The 24,735-nt window shown below is 45.0% G+C and overlaps 1 long non-coding RNA gene across 1 annotated transcript in view; it reads left to right on the top strand.

Annotated features, from left to right (window-relative positions):
• The window catches only part of LOC138527060 (uncharacterized), a 440,038-nt gene that overhangs the window by 20,934 nt on the left and 394,369 nt on the right, over positions 1–24,735 (top strand). The window contains exon 2 of the long non-coding RNA XR_011283807.1: positions 3,334–3,453. This is a non-coding gene — a long non-coding RNA (uncharacterized lncRNA). The remainder of the gene's footprint in view (positions 1–3,333; positions 3,454–24,735) is intronic.

The following is a 24,735-nucleotide window of genomic DNA, read 5'->3' on the forward strand; positions in this document are numbered from 1 at the left end:
CCAAAACCCCTGAACCTCCCAAGAAGTGACAGTTCCCCCAATCAATGTTTTCCATTTCCAGCACTGCAGTTACATATTATCCATATCAGATGGAAATGGCAGTAAAAGCAGGGTAAAACAACCGCCACCCTCTCCCTGGTCAGTCTATACTACTCCTCACAATAAACGCATTGGAACCCAGCGGGTAGTCCATATACCGCTTACCCTTTAAGCCAGCAGGGTGGGTAAAAATAGAGAATTTAGTTTCTGGTTTAATTCCATAGACGGATAAGGGACTCTGCGAGCAAGTGAAGTACCTCCGGGGTGGGTAACACTTGTCAAACATACATGCCAACCCTCCCGATTTAGGCGGGAGACTCCTGATTTTTCAGTGAAAAATAATCCTATTTTTCACGTTCTCCCGCCTAAAATAAATCTTTGCCCAATGCATTCTTATGGGAAAATCTTTGGCTCCCGATTTTTCTGACGTAATCTCCCGCACAGGTGGGTTGAAATGTTGGCATGTATGGTCAAAAGAGCGTGAGTTGAGAGCTATGCTTACAGACTTATCCAAAAACCCATGATAAAAGTTCCCAGATCCAGCACCTTGGCCTCTCTAACTCCCCTCCAGCCTACTATGCACAGTCTAGCCTCATTGATGGTATAATTTTTGTGTAGCGTGCAATGAGAAGGTAGGGAGGAGGTAACACCAATAGTTCAACCTCAAGCTGCAGGGAAAAAAAACAGACAGGGAGCTTAGTATCATAAAGTAGTTGACACAAGTATTGAATCAAGCACAAGACAGAATGACTACCCCAGGAAGACCGGGGAAGTGAATAGAGTAGCAAAAGCACACTTCTAGAAAGACAGAGCTGTTAAACCCGTCTTGAACCCCAAATGCATAAAGGGACACAAGTAGACTGGAGTACTGGGAGGCATTGTTAGGGGGGGCTAAGCCCCTGGTCTTTTGGTTGCAGCCCCTGGTCTTTTGGTTGTAGCCCCAGATAGAATCTCAGGAGCTACAACCAAAAGGCGAGCTAGCCCCCAGTCCGGACAGTTCTGACATTAGCGTAGCCCAGGGTCTTTTCCAGACCTAGCAACACCCCTTCTCGGGGGGGGGGATGCAGTCTAACAAGCCTGAAGACCACACAGGCGAGGCAAGTCAACACATCAGATGAACTGTGGCACAGACTGAAGTCTCAGGTATCCACCGGCACATAGATGAGGTGAAGGAAATGTGAAGGCAGCAAAGGTCTGGGGGACCAGGAGGAACATAGGCCACAAAGGGCTAAAGAAAATAAATGCTAACTTGTGTTCTTTGAGGAGAGAGGAAACTGAGAAATCCCCAAGGACAGGTGAACACGTGCGTAAATAGGTGAACTGGTCCCCACCCAACTGGTGAAGAAGCATCTGCCCAGAATAGCAGGTCCGGCATGGTGACAGCATGGGAGCGATAGTAATAGGTTTGAACGGAGGGCAGGGCAGACATGGGCAGAGATCTGCAGCATTCGGATTATAACCTGAAATTGGGTGAGGCAGTGCAGTCAAAATAAGAGCACAGAGGTCGCAACATTCAGACTGACGCCAGATCAATGGGCTTAGCAGTGGAGTCCAAATAAGAGAGCTTTGGTCAGCAATGGGTGAACAAGCAAACAATCAGGTGGACAAGAAAGGAAAGCTGTATTAAACATGAAAAACTTCCAGTGCAGTAGAAATCCATTTGGCTTCTCAGATAAAATCAGGGGTCAAGTCCTAAAATTTTAAGTGAGGGGACTAATCAACAAATGCAATGGGATGTGAAGACGCTATAAATTAGCATATCAAGGTGAACTATGCACCCAAATTGCGAAGGACGAATGGCATTTGCCTTTTATGAAATTCACAAACACACAAAACCGAGAGAGGATATTTTCTTCTAATAGTGTTTTTGAAAACGTTAAAAGGTGTGCATGTTTTAAACTCCAAGAACCAATACAAATGTTTTCCCTGGGTCTTGCAGTACCGAAATGGGACATTTCACCTTTAGTTTGTTATTTTTCTTCAGGGTATATAGTGCAGTGAAGTGTCCGGCCTGCAAACTGGACGACTGTGGTTTGATCCCTGAGGTTGACTGAGTCCAACCTCTGAATAAAGTTGGTGGACTCCGTCCCCCCGCGCGTACCCTCGACTTGAGCCCTGGATAAAATTGCTGCATGCCTGTGCATAACGTGCGCCTTTTGCCACACGTGGGCAGGATCACACCCTATACTGCTTGTTGGAGTGACGACTATGAGTGGCAAGACAGTCCAGTGCTGTAGCAGGGAACAACTAATGGGTGAGAAGTTAGCAAGCCTCCCCTCCCGCTGCCCGTAGGGGGTGAGGCACCTCAGATGCCTAGACCTAACTTGCCTTTGATGTCTCCATGTAAGTTAGGGGCTGTGGGTTGAAGAGCGAGCGCGTTACGGTGACAGAATCAAAACTCCCAGCAATTCCTTTAAAATGGTGTGGGGTGAAAATGGAAACAAATGAACTACTTTTTGGGCAAATAAACTGAGCGGGTGCTTGTTTTGCAGCAATAGTGCACTACTGTTTAAAAAAAGAGGAATACTGATACACTCCCAAAATTACAAACGTTAGGATTTTTCTGAAGTTGTTTTGAAGCATTTCAGGAATTAATGGTCTAAACGTACTCAACATCTTTTACATTTAAAATTAATTCAAAGCTTTTTATACATGTAAAAATCAATTCTGTTTTTTTGTGTTTCGGTTGGGGCGGGAGGGTAGTGAAATAAAGGTGATGATTTGGGATTGGGAGACAGGAATAAACCTACAATGAATAGAAATCTAGCGCTGTAACTAGTGTACTCTGAAAAAGATTAATCCAGAAATTCATTATAACCACCAAAAAAGCTGGCAGGCTGGTTTTCCACCTTCTTTAAAAAAAAAAATAGTTTAGTATTACATTTGAAGAACTCAATTTGGCCCCTCGCTACACTTGATCCTCACACCTCCGATTGACATCACGAGCATAAGGCAGAGTTCTCGGAGTTCAGGGCTCTAAACCCCGAATACTTTAAACTGGTGGCAGATGCAATTACCTACACCTCAAGATGTTCCTGAAAGCTATGCATTTAAAAACGGGTTTCACCTATTGAGTGGTAACCTATGGGCAGTGACAGGAGAAGGGACTATCTTTACATTCCACTGCGTTGTAACTGCCCATGTTCCCTGCATACTGATTACACATCTGGACAGTTGAATGCTATGAAGTGGCACACAACAAAATGTTTAACGAATGAAATTCCCTGAAAACAGCTATTTAAGTAAGCTTTCGGGGCTGTGATCATGAAAAGCTGTCTCCATATCTGCTTGCAGGGACCATGCTCCAGTACCAGACAGACATCTTCATCAGATTAACGCTGATAACCTGACCACGGGAACAACCCAAAGATGAGACCTTCCCTCCATACTTGCCAAACAAGGGACCTGTGTAAGGTGAGCAGAGATCCCCCAACCCCCAAAAAATATATATACAAGTAAATACGTTCACAAACAGAGGAAAATATGTCTGAGAGGTTTCTTATCCACATAAGTGCAATTAGTTAATGCTGCGAATGGGGAACAATGTGAACGAACTGCAATGCATAAGGTTCTGAGCTCTGAAAACCTTTCTGGCACCCATATTTTGCACTGCTGTTCTTAGTGGAGGCTTCTTTCGGAGCACTTAAGTTCATTGAGTCAATAAGAGGTGAATTTTGAGCACTGTCAGATGCAATGTTGGCTGAATTTGTTGCTGGGCGCAAATGCAAACGTGGTTGGCGGTATCGTGAATAGCTTTTTGCTCTTTTTGTTTTGGAGAAAACGGTTTCACACAGGAAATTGCAAGCAATGGCACAAGAGAATGCATTCGGGGAAATTGTGTATTTTATCCTACTTTTTTCTAAATGAGACGGCTATGAATAACCAAATTACAGGGAAACATAACCATTTAAAGCAGAGATATGTAATCGATAATACTCTTAAGTAAATGTAAAAAAAAAGAGTAAAATTAAAAAAAGACTCTGGGATTTCCTCAATCACAGAAGAACGTGCTGTCTGAATAAAGCAAACCCACAAAAAAGGCAGGTTGGGAAGTTAGATTTCAATAACTCTTCTTCTCTTCTGACCCAATAATGCCAAGTTGTAGATACTTCCCAGCGTCCCATTCCTTCAGAATTATTACACATATCTCCGGTGATATCATGTGTCATGCTATGAAAACTCCTTTTTTGTAACCATGGATCCACCCCTATTGAAATATTGTGTTTCCTGGTATATCATTGCGTTGCTGGCAAGACTGCAAAGGCATGGTAGAAGTGTCATTAGGCAGTTATGAAATAATTGCCATGGTGAAGGACTGTAGTTGCATTTCCAATTCCTATGACATCTGCTGCAAGTGATACCATTATTCAGAGGTTTGCATGCCAAATAATTCAATTTAGAGCCAAACCAGAGCCGAGTGTCGATTGGGCCCAAGAGCCATACTATGAAGCATGGAAAAAATGTGCATTTTAAACCATTGGAAATTTGGGGACACCTTCTCTGGTTGGGTCATGCAAATATATTTAGCCTCCTGGGTCTCTCTGTGGTCCAAAAACTGCTCTTCAAAAAACAAAATGACAGACATATTGTAGCTTTATTTAATGTGTTTTCTTTATCAAGTGCTGTTTTGTTTAATCGTTTTTTTCCTTCAGTACAATACAAAGTTTCAGAAATTCTTTGTGGACCTTTAGCACATCTCCAGCGAGTGTTTTACAGGGAAAAATGTCAAGGTAAACATATGTGCAAAGAAAATTGATATTTACAATGAAATTAATACAAATCTTAGTTAAACAATACACATGGCCTCACTGCATCCAAGGCGAACAAATAATTTAAAATCATACAAGGAATGATCATGCTGAAGCAGTGGCATCTTTGAAAGAGCATTTATATGTTGAGTGATTATGGGTAACAACGTATTTACACACACTTAAATTAAACTAGTTGGGCACAGATCACCTGGCCATTAGGGTTAAGGCTGTAGATGATAGCTCTTACCTTAGTCACTGTGAAAACCGAAAGAGAGATTGCTTTGCTGTTTAGAAGGGTAGGAACTCAGTGGTGGTGGATGGTGACCTTCTCCTTTGGCAGATGACCTCTGATGAAGTCTCCAGCCTGATCTTGGGGACCACCACTACGGTGGTCCAAGAGGCTGCGTGCCACCCGAAGCAGATGGTTGTGGGACCCAAGGAGATATACAGGGATCCTCAGACCATCCTTACTGGACCCCCACATGAAGGCAGGGAACAGTCACAGTAGCTCTTATACACCAGACCCTCTACCAATACTACCACCATGACCACCACAAGGGGAGGGGAAGGCCCATCCCAGTTACAGACACACACTCTTATGACAATGGGACTATCGGTGAGCCATTCCAGCACCCTAGGCATACCCAAACTTCTTGCATAGAAAATTAAGGTCCTCCGTTTTAAGGGAGCAACGTTTTTGACAAGAAAAGAAATGCATTCTTTCTCTCGGCATTAATACTGCAGGAAACATGTCTTATCACTCCCCATCGTGAAGTCCAAAGAAGTCCTACGGAGTAACTCTTAAACTCTAGAGAACTGACTTGTGGAGATCACGCAGGTAAGAAAACAAACAAGCCAGTGTCTCAATGCCTTAATAGTGTTACAGAGATTACAAAACTGCAACTCAGGGGGCGTGGCTACGAGGGCCATGTAGGAGGACGTGATCTGGAGGAGCTCCCGAGATCCTGAAATGATCCTGGCGGAATAGTGCGCAACGACGTGCCTACGACTGCTGTAAACACACATGTCGGTGTGTGAATGGTCTGACCGCGCTTGGTGAACTTTTGGAAGGTGTGGGAAGAACGGCGGCGGAGTTTTGTGTGAAAAAGATAGGGAGCGCCGGAGACGAAAGACGACACAAAATGGCCGACCAACGACCGGAACAAAGGAAGGAGCAGGCCGCACGATGATCGAGCGATAGAGGCGTACTGTGTGCGCATTTGTAACTTGTGCAGAACACAGGTCCTCTGGGTCATGTCTAGTAGAATGGTGAGGCCGAAGGCGAAGCAGCCCACCTTGGACGACTTCGCTAAGACGTCCCCTGGTCTGGAAAATTCCAAGAGTAAGGACAAGTCGCCTACAGGCGGCATGACGGCAACGGGTACTAACCAAGAGGTCCTAGCTGCGATTGCAGACTTAAAGGCGGCCTGGGAAGCTAACACTTGAACTGGCCGTCAGTGAGTTGAAAACGGCATTGGACCTTAAGGTCGGAGAGGTGCAAGAGGAAGTGAATCTACTCCGGCAGGGCGTCAGGGCCATGGCAGAGCGCACAGAGACCCTTGAGAAAGAGATGAGCCCGAATACCGCAGATTGTGCCTCCCATAAGACCGAATTGCATGCCCTGGTACAGAGAGTGGGCAACTTGGAGAGCAGAGCGGAGGAGGCGGAAGGACGCGCCCGACGAAACAACATTCGCATCCTGGGCCTGCCGGAGGGATCGGAGGACCACGATCCTACGGAGTTCATTGAGTCTATGCTGCTGCAGGAGATACCCGGAGGAGCCTTATCTCAAGGATTTGCGGTGGAACGAGCGCATAGAGCTCTAACAAGGAGGCCGCCGCAAGGAAACCTGCCTAGGTCAGTAATAGCCAAAATCCTTAATTACCGGGACCGGGAGAGGATATTGGAACATTTCCGCAAGGGAGGAACGATTACACGAGGAGGGGCAAACATCACGGCCTACCCGGACTATACCCTGACTGTGCCGCGTAGCCGCATGAACTTTGGGACGGTAAAGCGGAGATTGAGAGAGGCGGGCCACAAATACATGTTGCTGTATCCGGCAAAATTGAAAGTTTTTCATAAACACAAAACTTTGTTTTTTGAGACTCCGGAGGACGCCATGGGATGGCTCGATGCGCAGGGATGTCCCCAGGAACCTGACGTTCGGACGGGAAGAGGAGATGGAGGAGATAAGTAGTGCACGAGGAGGGTGCCATAAGATGGCGCGGCAGGGATCCATGGGACTTGATTATAGTCATTTGCGCGGCCTTCGGGAGAGAAGGTCAGACTGTTGCACAAGATATTATGAGCACTGTAACTATTATTGTATTTAAGGGAGCCTTGCAGAGCGGATCTCTTTACCCCACTTAGTAATTTTAGTTAAGTGACCATTAGGGCGACTTCACCCTACTGAGCTCTGGGCATTGTTTGGTTCTTGCAGGGCTAGATGTGGGGGTGCCTGAGTTCCGAGGATGGAGCTGGGCAGCAGTTGGGTTGTGTGGTGTTGGGGAAGGGATGGGTAGAGGGTGGGGAGGAAAGCGGGGAATTCGTGGTGTATATAGTTATGGGGAGTTTGACTTTGTACAAGAAGCTACAAGTAAAGGTAGAGGGCTGTATCTGTATCGCGTGGGCAAGTGGGATTCGCTAAACGGAAGGGAGGAGGACACTGATGAGCTATGGGGGACCTTAAGATCGTAACGTGGAATGTCAGGGGACTCAATAGTTACTTAAAGAGGAACAAAGTCATGATGTATTTGAAAAGACAGAAGATTGATATTGCACTGTTACAGGAGACACATCTGACCCGGCAAAAATTGGAACTGGTGTGGAAGAAGTGGAGAGGTGTACTGTAGTAGGCTCTCCGTATTCTGCCTACGCTAGGGGAGTGTTGGTCTGGGTGGCACCGCACGTTCCGCTCCAACTTACACAAGAGGTGGTGGATACGGAGGGGAGGTTGGTCATATTGAAGGCACTGGTGGAGAATAGGGAGGTGTGCATTATAAATACGTATGCCCCCAATCAAAATACCGTGGCATATTTTAGGACTCTGTGTACTAACCTGGGTGCGTGTATGGGAGGAGCGGTTATTTGGGGAGGAGATTTTAACTACGTGCTCAACCCCAAGGCAGATGGATCCAATGATAAGATTGATAGGCCCACCCCAGCGGCCAGGGCATTGCAGACACTGCTCGACGACTTCGGGCTGGCAGACGTTTGGAGGCTGAAACATCCTAATGAAACACAGTACTCGCATTACTCAGCCCCGCAACAACTGCATACGAGACTTGCTTCTTTTTTTGCCACGCCAGATGTGGTGATAGACCACCAAAATAGACTACAAAGCGAGGGTCCTGTCGGACCACTCGCCTCTGGTTCTGGGCTGGCAGTACTGCCGCCCCAGAGCACGGATACCGACGTGGCGCCTCCTGGCTGAGGCGCTCAGGGACCCGGTCTTCAGAGAAGATATCAGGGATGAGATCACACATTATTTCGAGGAAAACACAGGCAGTGTGGATTCAGCGGGCACGCTCTGGGAAGCCTTTAAGGTGGTATTGCGGGGTGCTGCTATTGCTAAATCAAAGGGCCTACAGGGTGGGGTCCTAATGGAGTTAGGGGAAGCGGAAGGTGAACTGGAACGGGAAATCAATAGGGCAGGAGGGGATGCAGAACTTGTACTCAAACTGCAGCAGCAGTGTGCAGAGCTTTGGGAAAGGCTCTGCAACCTTAACTATAAGAAGTATGTTGAGAGGCAACATGGAGGTGGGGATAAAACCGGCCGTCTGGTGGCGTGGTTATATAAGAGCGAAACCCCTAGGCCCCCGATTAGGACGATAACCAGAGAGGATGGGGTGGTAGTTGACACCCAAGAGGGAGTCAATGAGGCATTCTCAGACTATTACAGGGCATTATATGAGGACAAAAGGGGGGGCAATCGAGGGGAGATAAGAGAAACTTTAAAAGACATGGAATTACCTAAGATTAGTGCTGAAGAAAGGGAGGAGCTGGATGCACCCATTACTCTAGAGGAATTGGAGGAGGTGGTGAAGCAGTTGCCCACCTGTAAGACCCCGGGTGCGGACGGACTCCCTAGCGAGTTTTATAAAGCATATAGAGAGGAGGTACTCCCCCCCCCCCCTATGCTAGAAATGCTCAATGAGTCTTTTGAGATGGGCCAGCTGCCGGAATCGCTTAGAGAAGCGATAATTATACTGCTTCCTAAGCCCAACAAGCCAGGGCATAACTGCGGCTCCTATAGGCCTTTGTCAATGTTGAACCAGGACGGCAAGATATTGATGGCGGTCCTGGCCAATAGGCTGCATAGAGTTATTAGCAAACTGATACACCCGGACCAGACAGGTTATGTCCGCAACAGAAATATAACCCACAACCATAGGCGACTCCACCGGGTGATTGAAGAAGGGAACAGGAGCGAGGGTGAAATGGCGGTTGTGTCCCTAGATGCAGTCAAAGCTTTCGATTCAGTGAGGTGGCCATGGTTGCTGGAGGTCCTGAGGGAATACGGGATGGGGCCGGGCTATGTTAGGTGGGTGAAATTGCTATACAGTGAACCGCTGGCTAGGGTGCGCACAGGATCGGTGATATCCGAGAGATGGCAACTTAGCAGAGGCACCAGACAAGGGTGCCCCTGGTCCCCGATGTTATATATTCTGGCCCTGGAGCCCCTAGCAGTGTACCTTAGACAGCAATATGACATGATAGGCATTGAGCATTGAGGTGGGGGGAGAGAAACACCTAATATCCTTATATGCTGACGATTTGCTACTTTATCTGAAATATCCGGAGGAAAATCTTCAATATATTCTAGAGGTAATGGAAAGGTATGCAGAACTGTCCGGCATAGCGGTGAACCCCCAAAAATCGAGCATGTTCCCATTGGGTAGCTACAGAGGAACCCCTCTGGAGCGGTTGCCAGTGTTGTCGGTACCATGGGCAGTTGGCTCCTTCCGCTACCTCGGAATAGATGTGTATCACACGGTAGAGAAGGAACATTTGCATAATACCGAGGTGGCTGTGGGAAAAATCCGTATAAGTATGAAGTTTTGGGAGAAGTTGCCGCTGGCGATGATGGGACGGGGGGCGATGCTCAAAATGGTGGTCCTGCCCAGGCTCTTACATTTTTTCAGTAATATTCCATACATGATACCTAAAAAGTTTTTTGCCAAGCTGACTAGTATGTGCAGAGACTTCCTATGGCATGGCACTCTGAATAGAGTGGCGCTATGGAAGCTGCAGAACTTCTATGAAAGGGGGGGTATTAAGCTGCCAAATTTTGAGGCCTATTATGTAGCTGGTCAGTTGCAATATGTAGCCAAATGGCTTTTTGATGAGGTAACTGAATTTAGGCTGTTTGGACAGGACTGTACTCCGTTTTATCTAAAGGAAATTATTTGGTTGCCTAGACTTGAAATAAAGGAGCGCCCGGGTATCATGTTGCTTGGGTGGAAAATGTGGCGTAGAGTATGCCGCCTGATGGAGAACCCGTACCCGTGTTCCCCGCAAGTGCCGCTGGTGGCCTTGGCAGGGGAAGACAATCAACTAAGAATGATAATCGGGACCTTCTGGGAGTCGGTCGGGCTGGTTACATTGAGAGATGTCTGGCAAGAGGGGGTCATTAAGGATTTTGAAGAATTAGGGGAAGAGGCAGGCTTGCACAGAGGCCAATATGTCACGTATCTGAGGCTAGTGCAGATAATTCGTAAAACCTGGCCTGAGACTGTATTGGCGGAGGAGCCAGACGCCACCATGGGGACAATGTATGACATGTCAGAGGGAGGGCACGAGATCTCTAGACTGTATGAGATGGTGATGACCCAGGTAGGGAAGGATTTGACGCATTTGAGGCTGGATTGGGAAACAGAGGTGGGAACACAGATGACCGATGGGATGTGGGAGCGTGCTATGGGATACCACAAGAAGGTGTCCAGAAATGCCAGATTGCAACAAATACAGTTGTACATAACGCACAGAGCCTATATGACCCCGATGAGAATATCTAAGTTTGTAAATGCAGGACGACAAGTGTGCCCAAAATGCGATAAGGAAGACGCTGATATGACACACATGTTTTGGTCTTGCCCAGTGATTGAGAGTTTTTGGGGGGAAGTGGCACAAAAACTAGCGGACAAAGGGGTCACGCTCAATATAGATACGGCCTGGGCATGCCTGTTGGGAGGGTTTCCCAGACCACGGAATACTAAACATGTTGGGAAACTGAGGGACCTGGCATATGCACTTGCAAAACGAAGGATTGCCATGGGCTGGAAGCAGTGCCATAAGCCACTGGTCGAGGTATGGTGGCGGGATTTGCAAAAATGGGCAGAGGCTGAAACTGCGGTATGGCAGGAGGCATGTAGCAAGTGTGGGGAAGAAGAAGTGAGTACCTTGCTAGCATGGAGAGTGTTAATAACAGGACTGTTTGGCCCAATAACGGATTCTGCAGTCTCGGAAGAAAGCAATACCCTGCCACAAGCAGCAGATACGGAATGAGAAAGATAAACAAGCTCTTGAGGGGGGAGGGATTGGGGGAGCAGTGGTGTTCATTAATTGATGTTCATGTGTTTGTTGCAAATAACACTGCTAGTTTGGTTTGTATTGTTTGTTTTAAAAAATAATAATAATAAAAAAAAAAACGGCAAACTCCCTACAATGAAACCAACCCTAACCTTTCCACGGTATCACTACATATTATCCCCACCAAAAATATCACCATATATATGGTCGTGTGGAACGACCATAGGCAATATTTTTGGGGGAGATAATTTTGGGGTTTTTTGGGAGCGCGGGTCGCAGGGGTGTCCCCTGCTCCTTTAAAAAGGTTGCAGGGGTGTCCCTCGCAGGTTCCATGCCTTAATATCGCCGCAAAAATATGGCAATATTTTTGTATGGCGATATTTTTGCGGGGATATTAACACATGGAACCCTTTCCACCATTACCAGAGGATTTTCCAACTTCAAATCCACGTTCTGAAGGAACAAATGCACCCACACAAAAGCAGGCAGTGGCAGCAGGGTTACCAGAGCGAGGAATAGAAATCCCACGCATATCCATGTTCTTTCTAAAATCGAAGATGGCAGCAATATAAGGCGAAAAGTTCTACTTTAAAAGGCTGCCAGTTCAGTCTAGCATTGTGGGGAGCTGGAGCAGGAGTTGGAGGAAAGAGTTTAGTGGAGGGTGGCAAGAAAGAGGAGCATTGGGAGGAGAGCTGGAGTAGAGTGCTGGAGGTTGGGAGAAGGAGAGGTTGGAGGAAGAAAGAGTGTCATATTGGAGGCAGAGTTGGATGTTGAGGGAACAAAGTCACCTACCTGGGAGAGAAGATTGTAGTTTGGAGAGAGAATTTGGAAAGAATTTAGAGAAACATTGAGTACCATCTGGAGATGCAGACAATTAAGCTGTTGGAGAAGATGAACCATCAGAAGGCTAACAGACAAGGAGGGGAAGGATATTAAAGCCCCTGACAATGATGGCTGTGGGAGAAGAGCTGAAGATACTAGGCCTGAGGATGCAGGAGGAGAGCAAGTACCCCTTCTTGAATGCAGAGAGGGGGTCAGGGAGTTTACCAAAGGGCTGATCAGCAAGAACGGGTCCCCAGGACCCTAGACTAAGGAGGTGTCATCAAACTGAAAGCATCCCATTCCAAAGCCTGCCAGAGAGGGTCGGTCCATAGAAGACTCACCAGTACCTCCATTTGCTGCAGGAAACATTCAGACTCCTCCTAGCAGCAGAAGGCCTAGCATCATACCCAATTGGCGAGCGTTCAGGAACCCTGCAAATCTGCAACCCCAAGGCAAAGGCAACAGTTATCGACTGGACAGTGAAGGAGGAGCGGATGGACTCCCTTTGCTGGAACTGTTGTAAGAGACTTTCTTTCAGATTTATGACTGGAACAATAGCCTATGATTCGTTTATTAGAATAAAAGCCTTATTCTATTGTCGAATTCTATGTTTGTCCTTTTTTTTCTTTTAACGAAAACAGGCTTGAATTTTGTTACACGATATAGTTGAAATCTGGATTATTGCTCAGGAGGTGAGGGGTGTTTCCATTTTTTCCTCCATCTTTAGATAATTTGGAGAGTTGGCTTTTAAGTATGGTAACATTTTTTTTTTGCTTCAAGAATGGCCTATTTGTATGAAGTGCATGCTCGAGAATAGGACATGGGACCTTGCTAGTTAGGGTCCTTTCTCCATTTTCTTTCACTTCTTTGCAGTATAGTGTTCAACTCATGTCTGCCAGGGGTGAAATGCCAAGTTTCTAACTACCAGCTATACATACAATTTCCCTTGCCCCCTCAATTCAACACATAACCACAGCAGAATATTTATTAGTTGGCAATAGTCAAATATCACTCGACAATGGCTGGCGATGAGTACATATTTTAATGCCCGATATCAGCTATTGGGTTTCTCTGACAGAGTTTACTCCGATGAGGGGATAGAGGAAACTCAACAAAAAAACAGAACACAGTTAACTATGGTATATATCTCGAAATGTTACATACAAAGCAATAAGATTAAGAAATGCATTCAAAAACACTTCGATAGAACTAGGGATTTATTTCTGTTACCTATACTCTTTGCTTATAAGAGAAACAAACAGAGATCACAGATAATTGTAATAACAAATTCAAAGGGAATATCGTATTTCACCCCATGGCAGGCGAAAAGATTCCTCTGAGACATTTTACTACATGTGATTCTGAAAATGTGATTTTTTTCAATATGCTGCTCGTGTGGCATTTGCTATGTGGGACAAATTAATGGAGAGCGCCTGTTTTGTGGAATGAATATCGCTCATGCATTAGAACAAACAATCCAAACTCGTCAGTGGTCAAACATTTTGTTTGTTTGTTTATTGATTTATATGGTGAACCAAACCCAAGGGTATCTGGGCGCCTCAACACAAAAATTACAAGTATACTTTCAGCATGAGTTACAATCGTTTCTTTTTGTTTAATTTTTTTATTAAAATTTTACAACCAGTATAGTAACCAAACTATTGTGATTATCACTGCATTATTCCATTAACATACATGATCCCCAATGCACTTTCTTTCCCGAACCACCTTCTGTTTTAGGGTTCCATCAATACATCCGCCGATTGTGGACTCCCTGCTTCATCTGCAGCACTGTTGTCCAAGGTCGGGGTCAGCAAGGACACTGTGAGCTCCACCCATTGCTGCAAGTCTTCGCTTAAGTCTAGGTTCTGTTCCCGGAGTGCATTCTCCCATGCCCCTGTTTCTGCCGCCACCCACTTTCGAAGGTCCTTCCACCATTGCGCCACACTTGGACGTCTGGCATATTTCCCCCCTTGGCTGCGCGCCTCTTTGCGAGAATGTACATCAAATCTTTTAATTTGTTTAATGGCTTGTTCTTTCGGCTTCTCTTGTATCTTCCCATAGTGCATGCTGCTGGGGTTTGTATGTCCAGGACTATGTCCGCCACTTCCACCTTTACTGCTATCTGCGTCCAGAAGGCTTGTATCACTGGACATCCCCAAAACATGTGAGTCATTCCCGCTCTGGGCTCATTACATTTAGGGCATTCCTTAGTTCCCGCCCCTTTGAACTTGGAAATCACTTCGGGTGTGCGGTTCGCTCTGTTGATGATCTAAAATTGTCTATGCTGCAATCTGGCATTCCTGGATACTTTTTTGTGATACTGGGTTATGGTTTTCCATGCTTCATCTTCAAACTCTAGGCCCAGTTCATGTTCCCATTTCACCCTGCTTCTGAGCTCATCGTTGGTTGTGTTGTTCATTAGTGTTTCGTAGAGCCTCAAAATTTCATGGCCCCCCTCCGCGACACTTAACAAGATTTCTGTGCTTTCGTGTTCTGTTGTTTGGTTGTCTATGTCAGGCCATCTCGCCCTGAGCTCCCTTATCACTGCTCTGTGGAGCAGGAACTGACCAGTTGGCAGCCCCGTGGTCTCGTGCAATTCAGAGAATGTCAAGGTTCCCCGATCGTTCAGCAGATCCCCCACTGTGGCTACTTCGCAGGCCTCCCACCCAGCTCTTACTTCCTTCTGTCCCCAGGGTTTACCCACCATGATCGCTGCGACTGGGATCTGTGGGGAAATGGGGTCTGCTATCTTCAGAGCCTTACATGTCCGTCTCCATAGTTGAACTCCAAGTTTCGCCAAGTAGGGGTAGTTTTGAGTTAGTTTCTGCTGGGTCCAGAGTAGATCACTTAGGAGCAGCCGTGGAAAGGCCAGTTGTAGGAGCCGGGTGTCCACTGTAATCTCGTCAGCCATCCAGATTACCACATGTCGCAGCTGCCCTGCCAAGTAATACAGCTCAAATTTGGGTATTTTCAAGCCTCCTTTTTCATAGGGTCTCTGCATCACCTGTAGTGCAACTCTGTGTCTACCTCCCCCACAGGAACCTTCGGCAGAGTTTGTCTAGGTCCCTAAAGAACCGTAGTGGAACGTTATATGGGACGTTACTAAAGCAATGTAACAGTCGTGGTAGTGCTACCATCTTGAGGAGTCCAGCCCTACCCGCCACCGACAGTGGTAGTTTGCTCCAGAAGACCATTGATCTCTCTAGGCTCTCACAGGCTTTTATCATGTCGAGTGCGTGTTCAGTTTCAGGGTTGCAGTGTATGGTTATTCCCAGATATTTAAAGGAGGTGGCTTTAAATTGAAAATCCATGATCGGGAGTTTCTCAATGTTGACTCTACCTAGGGCAGCCAGGGGAAGAGACATAATTTTTCCTTATTTATTTGAATCCCTGTGTACCTCTCGAACCCATCTAACGTCTCCAATATGTATGGCAGTATGTGTTTTGGGTTGTTCAGGTACAGCAGCGTGTCATCTGCATACATTGACACCAAGTGGGTCTCTCTGTCTACTACTATGCCCCCATCTCCGTATTCCTACCGCAGATACGCAGCCACCGGTTCTGTTGCTATGATGTATAACATGGGGGATAGTGGGCAGCCTTGTCACGTGCCCCTATATAGCTGCCATTTGTCAGAGAATGTTTTCCCGGTGCGTGCTCTCGCCACAGGGCTCGAGTATATGAGTTTGGTCCATTTCAGGAAACCAGGCCCAATCCCCATTTTCGTCATGGTAGCGTATAGCCAGTTCCACCTGACCGAGTTGAAGGCCTTATTGGCATCAAGAGACGCCACTGCACATTCGTCGGTCCTGTCTCTGGTCCTATATATGATGTGGTGTAGTCTGCGCAGGTTTTCGGAGATGGTCCACTCTGGCACATAACCTGTCTGGTCTTGGTGGATCAATAAGGGGATGGCTTTACGCAGTGTCCCTGCTAGGAGTGCCGTCAGTATTTTGTTGTCTTGATTTAACATAGACAACGGCTGATCCTCCCCATCCCTTCCGGGTTTTAGTAGCGGGATGATAACTGCTTCCCTCATTGATTCTGGGAGTGTCCCTTTCTCATATGCCTCGTTATATATTTCAGCTAGGAGTGGTGCCATTATTTCATCGTATGCCTTGTAAAACTCCCCTGGGAGCCCGTCTGTCCTGGGTTTTTTTCCAGATGGTAAGGATCTAATAGTGACCAGGACCTCTTCAAGGGTTACTGGGCCATCTAGGGCTTCTGCCATTCGTGCAACTAGCTTAGGGAGTTTAATGATGTCTAGGACATCTTCAATTTCGTCGTCTGTGGCTGAAAGTGTATGGGCATAGAGTTCCTGGTAAAAGGCAGAAAAGGTCGAATTTATTTTGGCTTGTGTGTGTAGCATCTTGCCTTCCAAGTTGCGGATTTGGCCTATGGGTGTACTAGGGCATTCCTGTTTGTATAGCCAAGCCAAATGTTTACCTGGTTTATCCCCAAGGGCATGGTTTCTTTCAATATGTTTTTTGTAACTAAGCTTGCTTAGTTGTTCCCAGTACTTTAGGCATGCTTGTCTAAGCTCCACTTCCTTTGCTAGGTGTTCTGGGTTTGATTCGGCCCTCGTTTCTAATTCTCTCAGTTCTTCCTCTGTGTGCGCTGAGGTGGTTTCAATGGATTTCCGGGATCCCCCTACTGCAGCAATCATTTCCCCTCTCACAACGACCTTGTATGCCTCCCACACTGTGCTTACGTATCGTACACTGTTTTCATTTATCTGCTAGTATTCCTGTGTGCTTTCTCTAATCTGTTCTTGAAAGGCTGCGACTAGCAGGGCTTCACTTCTAAGCCTCCACGCTGGTATGGGGGTCTGACTGCAGCCACCATCCAGGTGGTCAAGAGTGGGGCGTGATCTGATAGCACTTTAGCCAAATAATATGTATCCCCAAACATGTCCTGTTGTTCCTCACTGACAAAAATGTAGTCTAATCTAGTGTGGACAGCATGCAGTGGTGAATAAAATGAGTACTCTCTGGCCTCTGGATGCTGTCTCTCCATAGGTCTTTTAGCCTAAATTGTTGGGCTAGTATCACTAATATTTTAGCTGGAGGGGATGGGCGTACGTGTTTGTTATCAGATCTGTCTTTCCGTGGGTCCATTGTACAGTTATGATCTCCTCCCCATATCAGGGTACTATTACTAAAGGGACTTAGCCGTTTATATAGTGAATGGAAAAAATCGGTGACAGACCTCTTTTCCCCTCTATCGTGTCATGTAATAAGGCCATCCTCCCTTCATCATTGTTTTTTGTGGTAATAATTTTAAGGGGGATAGGTGGGTCTACCCATATCAGAACCCCTCTGGCGTAGGTGGAATATGCAGAGCCTATCAGTATACCTTTCCAGTTTCTAGCTAATGCAACTTGCTTACTTGCGTCTAGATGGGTCTCTTGCAGCAGAGCAATTCCGACCTTGTTTGGTCTGATGTGTGCCTGAATTCGGCGCTGCTTGACAAAACTGTTCATACCTCTGACGTTCCACGTCATAATCTTTATCCTGTCAGCCATGGCGTTTGATGTTCTGTTTGTTCATATGAGTGTCACTTCCATTGCTGCCCTTTCTTGTCTCGACCATTTGTAAAGCTCTAGGTGGTTCCTTTTGAATTCTCTTTGTTTCCCAAATTTGTCTGCCCACTCCCATTTGCCCCCCCTCCCTAACTTATCAGTTCTTTTATGTAAAAGTCTGGGTCCCCGCTATGTGTGGATTTGCAGAGGGGAGGCACCCCGTACCACTCAGAGCATATATGTATTTATTTCAGTCAATATTGCCGCTCACCTCTCGTGGGCAACTCCGCTTGGCTTCTCCTGCCTGTTCTCACTGTGCACCCGCACCTCCCCCTTTCTTGGGCTCCCACTGTTTCGGCTTCTCAGCCGCCGCTTTCCTCAGTGTCTTTTCAGCACTCCTCTCTGGCGCCACCCATCCGGTCCTCTTCTCTCGTCTTCACTTTGGCAGTGGGTACACGGTTTTCCTCCTTTGCTTGGTCTCCTCTAGCATATCGCTAGCTAGGTCTCTGGGTCGCTGTTGCCGTGCCTTGTAGCCGTGTGCCTACACTTCCGTCTTCAATCTCGGTAGCCACCTCCACAGCAGTGTGTTCTGCCACTCAGTTTTAAACCCTTTCCCAGCTTATCCGGTCCCTCCAGCTCTCTTCGCCGCAGTCCTAGTTTATCTCCACTGTGCTTTCCTCTTCTCGCGTGCTGCGGCCGCCATTTCCTCCTTCTTCTCCGCTCTCGGCGTCTTCGGGCATTTCCTGCTAAATCAAGCGATTCACCATGCAAAACTTCAGTTGCTGCTCCTCAATGTCCCCCGCAACGATTTGGTGGTCAGTCGGGTGTTTAGATCAGCAATTTAGTTAATATTTTCAGCGTATCATTAGCACATCCTGCGGAGCTCTGAAGAGTGCGACTTTCTCACATGGCGGTTAGGCCACGCCCCCCAGCATGAGTTACAATAGTTATGATTACATTCAGGCCTCCAGATAAGGTGCGTACTGGGCCTTTTTACGCATGAAAATCTTGTAAATAGGACAGCTTTATTATTTTCCTGTGTACATTTACACACAAGTTTAGAGCAGAGGGCAGTGCAAAAGTCAGGTTACTTGAGAGAAACCAGAAGGCTTCTTTTGATTTTGATCTACATGGATGTAAATGCAAGCCATGGATAAAAGCCTCTAAAACAGAAAGTATTTCTCTGAAGCCTTTCAAAAAAAGTAACTGCACACTGTGATAAAAGAAATGGTTTATTTCCATTCAACTTCTGCTGCGGTGCTGCTCATGGAGCAAACAGAAGCACTGTGCATATGTATTTTCCTAGCATTTCAGGATTGTAAAATTAATAAGATGGAAAACTAGGTTGCAATTGAGAATTTATATTTTGTAACAAATTATGCTTTTTTTTCCAGTGAAATCAAACCATTATTGCACAGTTGTATTTTTCAGAGTTTATGTGCTGTGTGCAAAATCAGCCAGAGGCAGATCATTTTTACACTTATAATTTAAAATGTACACTCTAACGATAAAAACAGTGTATAAAATGATAACTATGCACGGCCTAGTTTACATCCATTCAACCTTTCAGTCAATGGGGTGCATTACTATAAATGGTCAGTGGCAGTAGAGTCTTTGTTCAAGGGTGAGTGATTGTCATTACACCAATCACAGGTGTCCTAGCCTCTCATATCTTCAAGACTACAATTAAAACACCCAAAACCTGATTCTCCACGAAATGCAAGCGCTGTTCAAAAACAAACAAATGAAAGTTACATTATAATTGAAACTCAACAAAACCTGTCTCTATGATAATCCAAATAGGTATTTAACTTTATTTAGCGCGTCATAAATGGCTCGTCCAACATCTAGGCACTGTGATTATTATACCTCAGTCAGTCGATACTCAGTTAACTGACCTGAGGGATGTTGGCTAATAAGATAGCTGAGCCGGTTGAGCACTTGTTGCTGCGATCTGTGCGTGATCTGTAGGTTGCACGTTCGTTTCCCGGCAAGGCCAACGCAGCCTTTCATCCTTTCAAGGTCAATAAAGGAGTACCGACTTCAGTTTGGGGATAATTGTGATAAATATGTTCTATGTACAGCGCTTTGCCAAAAGCACTATATAATTAACAATTTGACCATGAGATTAGATATAGAATTTAGCATGGAGTCCTTGCTTTTCTGCACTGTTGTATCATAACATTGGCATACCATTAGGTAGTAATAGTGGCAGAAAATAAGGACTTTAATTAAACATCAAAAGACAATTCTGCTATCGAACCTCAAAACACACAATACAATTCATGCTTGCTTTACTATGTAATTGGCTAGGTTTTTGTGTTTTCAACATTCAAATATATACAGGAGAGATAGAATGGGCAGACCTTAGAGAAATAATGAAAGGTGTATTCTGTCACAATGCCGAAAGCTGCCGCCTTGTAATGATTTCCATACAGTTTTTGTACATGTCGGCTGGGTGTCATACATTTTACTCTCTTGCAAAGGAGAAAAGTCATTTTTACTTTCTTAAAATCACATTTACACTCAAAGTTTAAAAATAGGGAGTAAAATACTCCCACTTCAAAATCTTATCTGGAGCACTGATTACATTCTACTAAAAACAGAGAGTTAATACATACAATACAGGTACAGAAGAAAATATATTAGCAGTTAATGGCAGTGATTACCGTATCAAGGAGTCACATGACCACATGTGAGCAGGCTCAGGCTATCCAGGTGTGTCAATGATCATTGGCTAGAAGCCAATTCATGGTGTTTTGCCTAAAGTTGGGAAAAGGTTGGTTCGCTATCAGGCAAGGAGGGAGGACAGTCCAAGTTTGCGCTGCCATAACAGGGAAGCTACTCTCCCCTGCTTTTGAAAATTTGCATTTAGGAACGGCCAGGCAGAATGAATTGGCAGTCCTTGTAGGTTGTGAGGTGGATTTTTTGATAGTTCTCTCAGAGAGGTAGAGTGGGGTTGCTTTATTGAGACATTTATGGGTTAATGAGACAATTTTAAGCATACTTTTGTCCTTGGTGGAGAGCCATTTGTTCTGTCTCCTTAGCTCCGAGATGTGCTCTCTCCTTGGTATGCCAAGTGCAGTTCTAAGCGCATTGTTTTGAAGAATTTGGATTTTATTAACAATGTACTTGCTTGCACCGAGGTACAATGCATTGCAAAAATCCAGCTTAGAGAGGATGAGGGCTCTAGCCAGGATCGTACAACTTTATTTGGAAAGAAAGGGTTTGCAGGCCCTGATCAGCTTACAAGTATATGCTGTAGAGGAGGCCATAGCATTGACTTGCTTACTTAGGGTAAGGGCTGAATCAAGGTAGAGGCCTAAGGTTTTTACTTCTTTTACCACTTTGATAGTATTCCCATCAATATTGAAGGAGGTGTATTTAGTACTAGAGTCTGGCTGTAGTTCTGAGTATCAAGAGCTCAGTTTTATCGTCATTCAAGCATAGGCCATGTATGGCCTTCCATGCCTGGATGATTAGGTAAATTGTATTCACTAGTGCCATGTCCTTGTCATACTCTCTGGTAAGCGGTATGTGGGTCTGGGTGTCATCTGCTTAATTAGTGTAGGTGACACCCAGATGGTCCAAGTCGTCGAACAGTGGCTTCCTACATATATTATGCAATGTTGGTGAGACACAAGATCCTTGTGGCATACCGCAGATTATTGGAATGGGGTCAGCGGCAGCAGAGGGAGAGACGACTCTCATCGTCCTGTTGGTCAAAAAGGATTTTATCCTGGTAATAGCATCCTGTGAAAAGTGAGCCACTGAAGCAAGATGTTTACATAGTACTTTATGATCTAACAAATCGAAGGTGGCAGAAAAATCAAGGCCATTTCTTCTTTATCTTTGAGTTCGTTGGTCTAGGTCTTTAGATCTATTAGTGCCGTTTCAGTACCGTATTGTGGTCTAAGGCCAAATTGGCGGACTCCTAGAAGTTGATTGGTCTCTAGGTACTCCTGAATCAGGGTGTAGGCCCCTTTATCTAGTATCTTGAGCAAGAACGGTACAGTTTTCATCGGCCTGTAATTAGTGGAATGGTAGGGTCCATATATTTTTTTTTTTAGGAGGGGGTAAGACCCATGACTCCTTCAGGTTGCTCGGGACAGTGCCAGATGAGAACGAAGCATTAATTAATTTAGAGATAAAAGGCGCCAAGTCTCTAGCGGCATCCTTAATTATCTGAGCTGGGCAGCTATCTCCTCGACACCTTGAGGGTTTGAGGGAGGCAATGATTTTTTCTACTTCATAGATGGAGACCTGTGAGAATTTGAAGCAATGGGGAGGTTTAGTTGGGGGAGCCGGGGTTGTGGCGTGTTGGCCTATGTTCAGGAGGTGAGCTCTTTTGTCCGCGATTTTGTTCTGGAGGAGGGAGAATTTGTTTGGAAAGGCATTCTGGATATTAATGAACCAGAGTTTGTCCTTCAGGCAATCGTCTGTCTGAGGTATGGGAGCTTCCAGTTCCCTTACAATAGTAAATAGTTCCTTAGTACTTGAACTACCTTTATTAATCCTATCATTGTAATTTTTCTGTTTAGTACATATTATTTCTTTTTTATAGATGGCCGCTATGTTGATCAGGTTGGTTTTATTTTCCTCAGTAGGTATATGTCTCCAAAGGACTTCTAATTTTGAAGATCATGGAGCCCCCATCACTCAACTGTGATTCTAATTCCTAGATGGGATTGACAGATGTTTTTCAGCTGACAAACGCAAGAAATTAGAACAAAGAGATACATTTTGGATACATAGGCTAAATGAGACCCGGAGGAATGAATGATGACATAAATCTGCACTGTTCTTTGTGAAAATATCCACTTGAAGTTATATGAGGAATTCATAGCAAAGGTGTACGGTGTTTAGGATAATTCTCATGTTCTATAGCTAAACAGATTATGGAAATGTATGTGTGCACATTTTATGTGTCGATTATTTATTTGATTTTCTCTACTTACATTATTTTTGATGTCACAACCATTTCATGCAGATTCAAAGATTTTGTGACAACTTTCTGTACATCTATTTTAATGTTAGGATGTGCCTCCATTTAAGTTTGAAAGATATTTTTGAGAATTTTGGTAGACATTGCATAATGTCTATCTACTTCTAATTTCTGATTGTGCATTTAAATGCTATCTGATTTGTTTGTTTTTTAATTCATTTGTGTTTGTACCATTGCACTGATTTTTTGTTTTTTTAGTTGTTTATTTTTCATGAATCCCTTTATTCCTAGTTTGATTTCTCCTTTTTTCTTTAAATTTTTTCTGATTTTCATTTATTTTAAAAAGATATAGTGGTCTTCTTTCTTCTTTTCCCCCATATTTTTGTATGTGTTGTCTTGTTTTCTCTGTTTCTGATTGTATCCCTTGATGACGTCATCACACATCGGGGATGAAATTAACATTGGACTTGCAGGCCTTTAAAAACAGCTCCTGGGTATCCAGCATTAACCAGGGACCCGTAGCTTCTGCTGTGTAATAAAGAGCTAGTAAATAGCTTTGTGAAAATCTAACTTTATGACCTCATGTGCTTAAATGTTGTAAAGATGTGTCCTAGTGTTTATTTATAGATTTCCCCAAACGCATAAAGTTATATTTACTTAGGTGTGTTTGTTCGGCATCATTTGATATCCAAGTCTATAATCCTTAAACCAAACACTTGGTAGTACTAGGATGATCGTTTAGTAATGAGTGATGTAAAATTTAGATTTCATTACGAAAACAGTATTGAATTTTCTTACACCACATAATGTAAATCTGCATTTGAGGTGAGCAATATTTCAATTTCTTTCAAAAAAAAATTTCTTCAAATTTCAGTTTTATTAGTTTTCAAAAGGTAGAAGTTTGGTAATCATTTACAAGCATTTTCCACCAACAAGACAGGTAAAGATTATTACAAAAAGAGTAACCGTGTATAGAACATATAAAGTCTTTGCGAAACACATACATTTCCAATAGCGACGCCCAACCAATTGCCTACACCCCGCCCCCTCCCCCCTATTCCCATATCGCCGTCTGACGGGCTATAAGAAACCGGATGTTACATTAGAACCATTTTCATATACATAATATAGGATACATAATATAGGACACATGAGCACAAAATGACCTGTGAATTCGACATAGCAGACAGCATGAACCATCGATCTACACCATAGATTGTCTCTGAGTGTAGTAACGGTCTGCACACATTCTGTTTATGTGACATATTTAGCACGAAATTCAGACCATGCATTCTCAACTGTGGTGCGATCCCCATGTAGGGCCGCAGTCAGATTGTCCATTCTGTATATGTTTAGTGCAACCCCCAACCACTCAGTTTTGCTAGGGAGCTTGGGTCTCTTCCAAGCCATGGTGAGACAGGCTCTTGCGGCCATAAGAAGGCCTTGTATCATTTTGGGTGCTTTCAAGGTTCTGTCGTCCGTTTCAACCAGGCCGAACAGAATCAGCAGTGGTTGTTTCTCCCATACATCCTCATCTAATTCCTTGATCCAGCTGAGAACCTCTGACCAATAAGCTTGGACCACCTCACATCCCCACCACATATGCCAATAGTCTGCTCGCTTCCCACAACCCCTCCAGCAGTGTGGGCTTACCCCTTGGTACATTTTAGCCAGCTGGATCGGATCATACTGCCATCTATACATCAACTTGACGGCATGCAATTTGTATTGGCAGGATATAGATGATTTTGCCGTTCGTCTACAAATTTGTAGCCATAAGATTTGTGAGATCTGCCCGCCCATATCTGATTCCCATCTGTTCTTGACTGTGAGTGATGGTGTAATATCGACCTCAATCAGCGCTGAGTACATTGCACTAATTAAACCTCTAGCGGTCGTACTGGTGTGAGAATTCTCTCGAACGGGGTGAGGTCCCTTTGTAGCTGATCTTTCCATATCGCCCTTGTCATCACCCCTTGAGTCTAAGGTAGAGGAAAACCGATAGCGGGCCTATGCCAAGTGCCTCCTGAAGCTCCTGAATAGTAATGAAGGTGCCATTCCTCCAGAGTTGACCAGCCCTCTCCAATCCCGCATCATACCAGGTCTCAAAGCTCCCTGGG

This window comes from Ambystoma mexicanum, chromosome 14 (genome assembly GCF_040938575.1).
Source record: "Ambystoma mexicanum isolate Mex_15411 chromosome 14, UKY_AmexF1_1, whole genome shotgun sequence".
Classification (NCBI taxonomy): domain Eukaryota; kingdom Metazoa; phylum Chordata; class Amphibia; order Caudata; family Ambystomatidae; genus Ambystoma; species Ambystoma mexicanum.